The sequence below is a fragment of the Medicago truncatula genome, chromosome 7, assembly GCF_003473485.1.
Source record: "Medicago truncatula cultivar Jemalong A17 chromosome 7, MtrunA17r5.0-ANR, whole genome shotgun sequence".
In the NCBI taxonomy this organism is placed as follows: domain Eukaryota; kingdom Viridiplantae; phylum Streptophyta; class Magnoliopsida; order Fabales; family Fabaceae; genus Medicago; species Medicago truncatula.
The window spans coordinates 27157635-27166530 of record NC_053048.1 but is presented as its reverse complement, the minus strand read 5'-3'; the positions used below and the strand labels follow the sequence as shown (position 1 = coordinate 27166530).

The 8896-nt window shown below is 29.7% G+C and overlaps 1 pseudogene across 1 annotated transcript; it reads left to right on the top strand.

The window, feature by feature from the left end:
* The first annotated feature begins 402 nt into the window (after positions 1–402).
* LOC120576879 (probable terpene synthase 2) lies at positions 403–3864 on the top strand (annotated as a pseudogene). Its single transcript, XR_005642959.1, has 7 exons — positions 403–509; positions 733–1012; positions 1393–1765; positions 1872–2090; positions 2189–2327; positions 2875–3123; positions 3220–3864. The product of XR_005642959.1 is annotated as a probable terpene synthase 2 (transcript).
* The last annotated feature ends 5032 nt before the right edge of the window (positions 3865–8896 follow it).

Genomic DNA, 8896 nt, shown 5'->3' with positions numbered 1-8896 from the left:
CGCACACCAACAGCTTTGCCTTAAAAATTAGAGGTTGAAATAAATATTAAACTTATAGTATATGATGTACATGCCAAATTAATGAAATAAATATATAGAAAAACAAATCTAGATCCAGTAGCTAGAGTTAAAATAAGACAGGCAATTAGGTCAACAATGTTCAAAAATAAATGCTCAAATTAACACATGCCGAAACTTGAGAATATATTTTAAAGGTTTTTAACACATGCAGGAACTTGAGAATATATTAAAAAAGTTTTAGTTCAACATGCGTACAATGGGAATTAGTATAATTCTTTAAAGTTTACTATAAATATCTATATAGACACCTTCTTCTTTCACAAACCAAAACATTAGAGTTGAAGAATTAGGGAAAGGTATAAATAAATTAAAGTAATTGGGATGTCTACTGTAGCTTACTCTGATCATGACGCCAAGCAAAGAAATCTTGCAGATTATCACCCAAGCGTTTGGGGGGTTTCTTCCTTCAGTATGCTTCAGAAACCATGGTACATATATATTGCCACTAGTTGTTTTCTATTATTCTATATATTAATATTATATGTTCTCCATTCATTTATGTAGTTAACAACGATTATTACTAGTATTTTCTTTTGGGATGTTAATATATATATATATATAATTAAGAAACTCAAGTGAATTTTGTTAAATTTATTTATAATCAAGTGAATTTTGTTAATAATTAATTTTTTTTTCTCAAACACCTCACAGGAACTTGATCAGAATCTTGCATCACAAATTGATACGTTGAAAGATGAAGTGAGAAACATGCTTGTCTCAAAGACTGAGATGCCCTTGACAAAAGTCAAATTGATTGATTCAATATGTCGTTTGGGTGTTGGTTATCATTTTGAAAAAGAGATTGATGAAATTTTGCAACATATTCACAAAAGTTATGTTGAAAATGGAGAAATAACGCTTGAAGACAACCTGTGCTCTCTTGCCATGCTATTTAGGGTGTTCAGGCAACAAGGACTTCACGTTTCACCAAGTATATATATGCATGCCTCAACTTTATTTGCATTTATATATTGATTTCTGTTTAATTAACTATTTTGTTGTCTTACATTGCATCAATAATTAATTCAAAAAATTAGAACAACGCTTAGTCCATAAAAAAATTGTACTTACAAAAGAAAAAGTTCTTATTTTAATGTTTCAATGTTTTGGTGAGAAATTTTTTTGTTACTTTCTTTATAATCTCTAAGAAAGGTTCTTATTTTCAGTGGTGTCTAATACAGGTCTTAGCGTTTCCTGTAACGCTTAGTGGCAAAATTTGATACGTATTTTATATTACTTGCATATTTTTTTTTATTGGTATTGTTTTGTTATTTCATTGACTCAAATGGTTGTTTTTAATAATTATACTAGATGTGTTCAACAAATTTAAAGACAAGCAAGGAAACTTTAATGAAAATCTTAGCACGGATGTTGAGGGGATGTTAAGCTTGTATGAAGCATCACATATGATGGTTCATGAAGATGACATTTTAGAAGAAGCATTAAATTTCACTTCAACTCACCTCGAGTCCATTGCCTCTCAATCGAGCCCTTCACTTGCTGCACAAATCGAATATACCTTAAAGCAGGCTCTCCACAAAAACATACCAAGGCTAGAGGCACGACACTACATTTCTATCTATGAGAAAGATCCTACCTGTGATGAAGTTCTACTCACTTTCGCAAAATTGGATTTCAATTTACTCCAATCCCTACATCAAAAAGAGTTTGGAAACATTTCCAAGTAAGTACTTAGATTACACACTCCAATCTTTTGTATTAAGATAATATTAGGAATATCATGGAAATATTAAACCTTGTAATAACTATATTGTTTTTCATCTTTAAAGATGGTGGAAGGAGTTGGACTTCTCTACCAAACTACCTTATGCAAGAGATAGGATCGCGGAATGTAGCTTTTGGGTTTTGACTGCATTTTTTGAACCCCAATATTCTCAAGCAAGAAAAATGATGATTAAAGTAATCACCCTACTTTCAATCATTGATGATACATATGATGCATATGGAACAATTGATGAACTGGAACTTTTTACCAAGGCAGTTGAAAGGTTGAATAAGATATCATATACAGATTAATATTTTCATCAAATTTATTTTTCGGTTGCTAATTAAAAGTAGTTCATTTTCCATCTATAATTTTTTTCAGGTGGGATATTAGCAGCTTGGACGAACTTCCAGACTACATGAAACCTATCTATAGATCATTCTTAACAATTTACGAAGAAATAGAGAAAGAAATGAGAAAAGAAGGAAGGATATATACCCTTGACTACTACAAAATTGAAGTATGACTTTCTGCTTTTTCTAATTACCCACTAGTACTTGAGTATTGGCCACAATTTTTTTTATGTACTTTTAACTATTTTTTGAAAATTTCTACTGTTCACTTCTTTGTGGTTCACTTTAGTAAGTAAAACAATATAAATATGTATTTGTTTTATAAAATTAGCTATAGTTAGGTAAGGATAAACTAAAAAACCATTTGTGTTGGTTGAGTGTTTTTGGTTTCGGTTTTTGGTGTGTGCTCCTTTCAACTATCCACTTTCAAATTTCCCTATGTCCATTTCGGTGGGCAAATCCATACAAGTGAATTGTTGGATGGGACCCCTTAGATTAGTTAGTCTCTATATCATATCTTGATTTTTAAAATAAGAAAAGGATAGACCAAAAAACCGCTAACTTTTTTTTGGACTAGTTAGGTAAAACGTCCCTACAAATATTAAAATTTTCGCTTCTAGTCCCTACGACAACAAAAAAAAAACACACCTTTTAGTCAACATAAGACACATGAGTATCCTCGTATTTAATTTTTTTGTATGTTAATGATGGCAGTTCAAAAAGTCAGTGCAAGCATTTATGACAGAGGCGAGATGGCTGAATGAAAACCATATACCAACAACAGAAGAGTACATGCGCATATCAAAAAAATCAGGTGCTTACCCTTTGCTGATATTAACCTCTTACATTGGTATGGGTGACATAGCCACAAAGGAGATCTTCAATTGGGTATCAAATGAGCCAAGAATTGTTAACGCCGCTGCAACTCTTTGCAGGCTAATGGATGAAATTGTTTCCAGCGAGGTATTTATAAAATAACAAAATTAACTACTCACTAACATATTATTGTTTTCTTTCACTCGAAATGACCACTTGCAATATTTATTTTCTATTGTACAGTTTGAACAGAAAAGAGGACATGTTTGCTCATTGTTAGATTGTTATATGAAGCAATTTGATATGTCGAGAGAAGCTGCTATTCAAGAATGCAAAAATAGAATGACAATTGTTTGGAAAGATATAAATGAAGAATGTCTTAGGCCAACCGAAGTTCCGATGCCTTTTATGACTCGTGTTCTTAATCTTTCGCGTTTTATGGATGTTATTTACAAAAACAAAGATAACTACACGGATTCTGACGGACTAATGAAGACATGTATTAAAGAAGTGTTGGTTGATCCTGTTCCAATTTGAGCACCGAGGTTTTAGTGGATGTTTGGATTCACATTAAGTTTGAAAAATCCAAGTGGCACATGGATTTTCTTAAAGTTCAAAAGTGGAGTAATTGCCAACAAGTATATGACACGCCTTGATATTATGAAGCTCAAAATAATTCAAATCAATTATTATTTTTTTTTTTTATGTTCTTTATATTTCTACTTTGAATAAGCATTCAATTTTTGTATTTCGTGTGTGGGATTTCACTTTCATGAATAAAAACAAACTAGATCGTACATCCATGCGTCGTGCGGGTGAGTTGTATGGTAATGTGTTATCTATACTATATATCTATACTATATATATAGAAAACTACCCCTTTCAGCACGCTTTTGGGTTTGACTTTTCTTTCCAAAAATACCCTTAAGTTTTTATTTTAATTTTAAATACAAATAATACATGTAACAAATATATCTATACTATATATAAAGAAAACTACTTTCGGCACCCTTTTGGGTTGGACTTTTCTTTTCAAAAATACCCTTAATTTTTTATTTTATTTTTAAATACAAATAACACATGTAACAAATATATAAGAATAAATTTAATTTAAAAGAAAACTTACACACAATTCCTTATGAATTCTTCTTAATGTTAGTCAATTATAAAATAACAACTAAATTACTAATCCATGTCACTAATCATCCCCGTTAACTCTCTTTTACCTCCGTTAACCACAAATCAACTAAATTACTAGCACAAAACAAAAACTCAAGTTACCTTTTTATCAGCCGATTTTATGTTGTACATCTGTGTTGTTCGCCTCAATACAACCCACAAAGATTGCCAAGTATTTTCATATCCCTTCCACAAAAAATAATATTTCCATATTATTTTATTACTTCCACAAAAAACAGTATTTCCATATTATTTATTATTTTAATAATATAATTTACTCTTCCTTAGCCTTTGAACAATTGAAACAAACGTGAGCAAAAATTAATGTTGAAGATTGGACTTTAAATCCTCTAAAAAAATATTATAGGACTCAAAATATTTTAGAAATAATTTTGTTAGCACTATAATAAATATTAATAAGTAGGGTTCTCACAGTTAATAGTCTGTTCCCGTATTGTTTAGTTTTTCTCAACCCCCTGCATTGGAATTCAGAATTAACCTTTTTAGTTTTTTTTTTCTTTTTCTTTCATGTTAAAACTAATCAAAGTCGATTAATTTTATGGATTATATATTTGACTTTGCTGGTTTATAAGCGATTATGATTCAAATTGTTTACGATTAATTTTAAGAATTATTTGACTTTACTGGTTTATAATTGTTTATGCAAACTATGATAGCGTGACTTTTTTTTTATATATAAAGAGAACTGTGTTTTTTTTTTTAATTATTAAATAAAAGGAAAAAAAAGTAATAACATCACCTGCCGTTAAGCTCTTCCCACTGCCGTTTAAAGGAATAAAAGCATTGTTGTTTTCTTTGTGATTCGAAATGTTGCATGTGTACAATTGATAAACTGCTCCCATGCCCCCCGTCCAATATCCAACAAAATATAGTGAAATCAAAGTGTTAAAACCATTTAAACTATATTCAAAATTGTTAAACGATAATTACACTCATGTTACCAGCAACTAAAAACAGAAACACTAGAAAGCTTCAAACCACCATCTTTTGTTATTAGTTACTTTCAAGCCACCATTTGAGAGACCATAAAAAGAGAAGACTGCTAAGAGTATGGATACGAACACCGACACCAGATAAAACACGGATACTGACACGCCAATAACGTTGATAATTTGAAAGAATCATATAATTTAGGGTAATTATATTAGTGGATACGGATGCAACACGTGTTCAGACACATCTAATATGACGAATGTATGTGATTCATAGGCGAGGAGTAATATCATAATTTATATATGGTTGAAAGAGCCATAATTACACCTACAAATGATGATGTTCAAAAATTGAATGACATAATTATCAATTAGTTTCCAGGAGAATAACATAATTTGTTGTCATTTAACGAGGTTGAAGGGAATACTCATAACTTACATCAACATGAATTTTTAAACTCAACTGCTAAAGGAAGATTCCCATCACATATTTTAAAGGTAAAAAAAGGTGCACCTTTGATGTTGTTGCGAAACATAGACCCTAGATATTGCCTGTGTAATGGAACGCGATTTTATGTCGTGGTTTATTTAAGAATATGTTGAATGTGGAAATCCTAACAGGAAGCAATGCTGGAAAAAGAGCATTTTTGTCCAGAATTAAATGAAAAACAAATGTGAGTTCATGACTTCCCTTTGTGCTTAGTAGAAAACAGTTTCCCATTAGACTAAGTTTTTCTATTACCATAAATAAGTCACAAAGGCAGACCATTTTCAATGTCGGAATCTATTTTCCACGGCATGTTTTCAGCCATGGTCAATTATATGTAGCCTTTTCAAGAGGAGTTTCTCAAAATTCAACAAAAGTTCTCATTAAAGAAGGAAAAATAGAAGTGGAAGATGGAGACTTTACGAAAAATGTAGTTTTTAAAGATATTATTTTATCGCAATCATTACAATGTGTCTTTTACATAACATGTCATTTATACATTTATTTATGATGTTTCTTTTACACAACACACTTATGTTATGTTGTTACTAATTACTATTAGAATAAACAATAAATGATCATTATTTTACCTTAATTTTATATGCAGGCAAACTAAAATATGTTGAGTTCAAAAATAATTTTGTTATATGCCTTGACAATATTTTGTTTATAAATCAATATATCAATAATTTTCATAATATTTAAAAATTTAAAATTTTTAATCAAAACTATACAAACAATCATAATAAAATAATCACATGCGTTATTGCAGTAGAAAGAGCGGATAAACGGGCACGATGGTGCACGTCTTTCCTCTAGTTGTAAGTAATGGAAAATAATCAGTTAAAATGATTGTCATTGAATAATCAGTTAAAATTAGTGAATAAATTAAATATTTGTCCTTGATGAAGAAGAAGAAAAAACGCAAGACAGATATTGTAACGAATACGTAAAAATAACATGAGACATGCATGTTATCCCTAATAAAACAAAAGACAAATATTTAAACGATAAAATGTATTATTCATTCCATGTTTTCCCAGCACCAACTTAACAAACACAAATATGTTAAGAGGGAAACTTATTTGTTTAAGGATTTCGAATATGAATATGTTTTTTAGAATGTGCATATGTGATAAACTACGGCATGCGCACACCGGAAGCCTACACCAACAAATTATTGAATGAATATTTCTATTTGTTGGATGTACATATGCAATAAATTTAATTATAGATATTGTGAAACTGTTCCTCAACAAAATATCAATAAATTAAGCATTTTTTCATTTGAAACCTTTCCCTCAACAAAATATTAATAAACTAAGGATTTTTGCATAATGTGTAAAATTTCACATGTTTAAGAAGTTGTAAATAGTAAGTTTATATTAGAATTTGTACATTTAATAAATATTAAATATATAATTTTTAATAAATAATTGATGTTTTAAAAAAAAATGCCATTGTTTGGTTGCTTTAAGACTAGTCTTTGTTTCTTTATTAAAATTAAATATCCTTGTATGTTGCTAAAGTTTCGTGCGGACTATTTTTTCGTTCATCCTTATTAAGAATTTAATTTTCACTAATGACCTGAAGTGATCATAATGTTGACATTTGTCGAGCAGCAACCATGGCTTTGCAATTTGGGGGACACTTGCAAACACAGCGACACTTATTTAGGTAAGACAGCAAGAGTGAGATGTATTGAAAGGATAATAATTGTTTACTTGAGTGGTGGTCTAAGGATCCTTCCATAGAACTTATGGAACAACTCCTAAAGAGTCGGTAGAAAACTGTTTTGTACAACAATTTTTATATCCATCAACCATCGTAGAGTAATGATGGTCGGAGACATTAAAGATTATCAGGAATCTAAAGCTTCTCATTGGTGGGCGTACAGATAGTTTTGTATTTTGTTGACGATACATCATACACTACCTTTTGAATCATATGTTAATCGGGGCACTATTCGATAGTGGTTTTTGGCCTAATAAGCATCAAGTATAGGCTTTTGACCTTGTAATATAGTTGAAGTCCAAAAAATCTTCTTAGAGGTTGAATATTTTCAAGCATGTTTAGGACATTAAAATATGACTTTACACAAAAATTTATAATTTTTCAACTAAGGTTGAATTAATTATGAATTTTTAAAGCATCAAAAACACAAAAAACAAAAAAATGAAAACACTAACCTAAAAACTAATTTTGAGCTGATTGTTTGCAGAGACATTTATAGAAATACAAAAAAAGAATCCGCAAAATTTCGTAGGTTTTCAAAGATGTTTCGATCGATTATTATTTTTCAACAAAAACGTGCGAAATTGCAATTTTGTTCCGAGTAAGCGTATACTCACGAATCAAATTTCGTTATATAATTCTGTAGGCATGGTTAGAACATGATAAGAACCTTCACCATGAAATTTTGAAGTTTTTAAATGAGATACAAATTAATTATGAATTGTGTTTAAGAAATTCATAATTATGGGTAATAAAATTTCATGATAAATCTGTCCCTAGTCGGAAAAATCTAACTTTTGTGTGTAAAACCATGTTTTAACATCCTAATTAAAGATATCCGAAAAAAAACCATGAAAAAATTCAATCTCTCTAGATCATTTTTTTGGACCACGCGTATATTAGAAGGTAAAAAAAATAAAAGAATCTCTCTTTTTTATTTTACAGAGTCATTTTTCAACATTGCGTATTTTGCATGGTCAATTCAAACAATTAATCCTTTAGTTTATAAGAAAAAAACGAAAAGTTGAAAAGAATATTTTTTATTTTGTTGAGAGGAATATGATGAAAAGATAACAAGCACAAAGGGGAACTTATTTATTTATAATTATGAAGATAATCAAATTATCACACGTTTCTTAGAATGCATATACTATATGCATGTCAACTGTTGCGTGCGCACACCAACAGCTTTGCCTTAAAAATTAGAGGTTGAAATAAATATTAAACTTATAGTATATGATGTACATGCCAAATAAATATATAGAAAAACAAATCTAGATCCAGTAGCTAGAGTTAAAATAAGACAGGCAATTAGGTCAACAATGTTAAAAATAAATGCTCAAATTAACACATGCCGAAACTTGAGAATATATTTTAAAGGTTTTTAACACATGCAGGAACTTGAGAATATATTAAAAAAGTTTTAGTTCAACATGCGTACAATGGGAATTAGTATAATTCTTTAAAGTTTACTATAAATATCTATATAGACACCTTCTTCTTTCACAAACCAAAACATTAGAGTTGAAGAATTAGGGAAAGGTATAAATAAATTAAAGTAATTGGG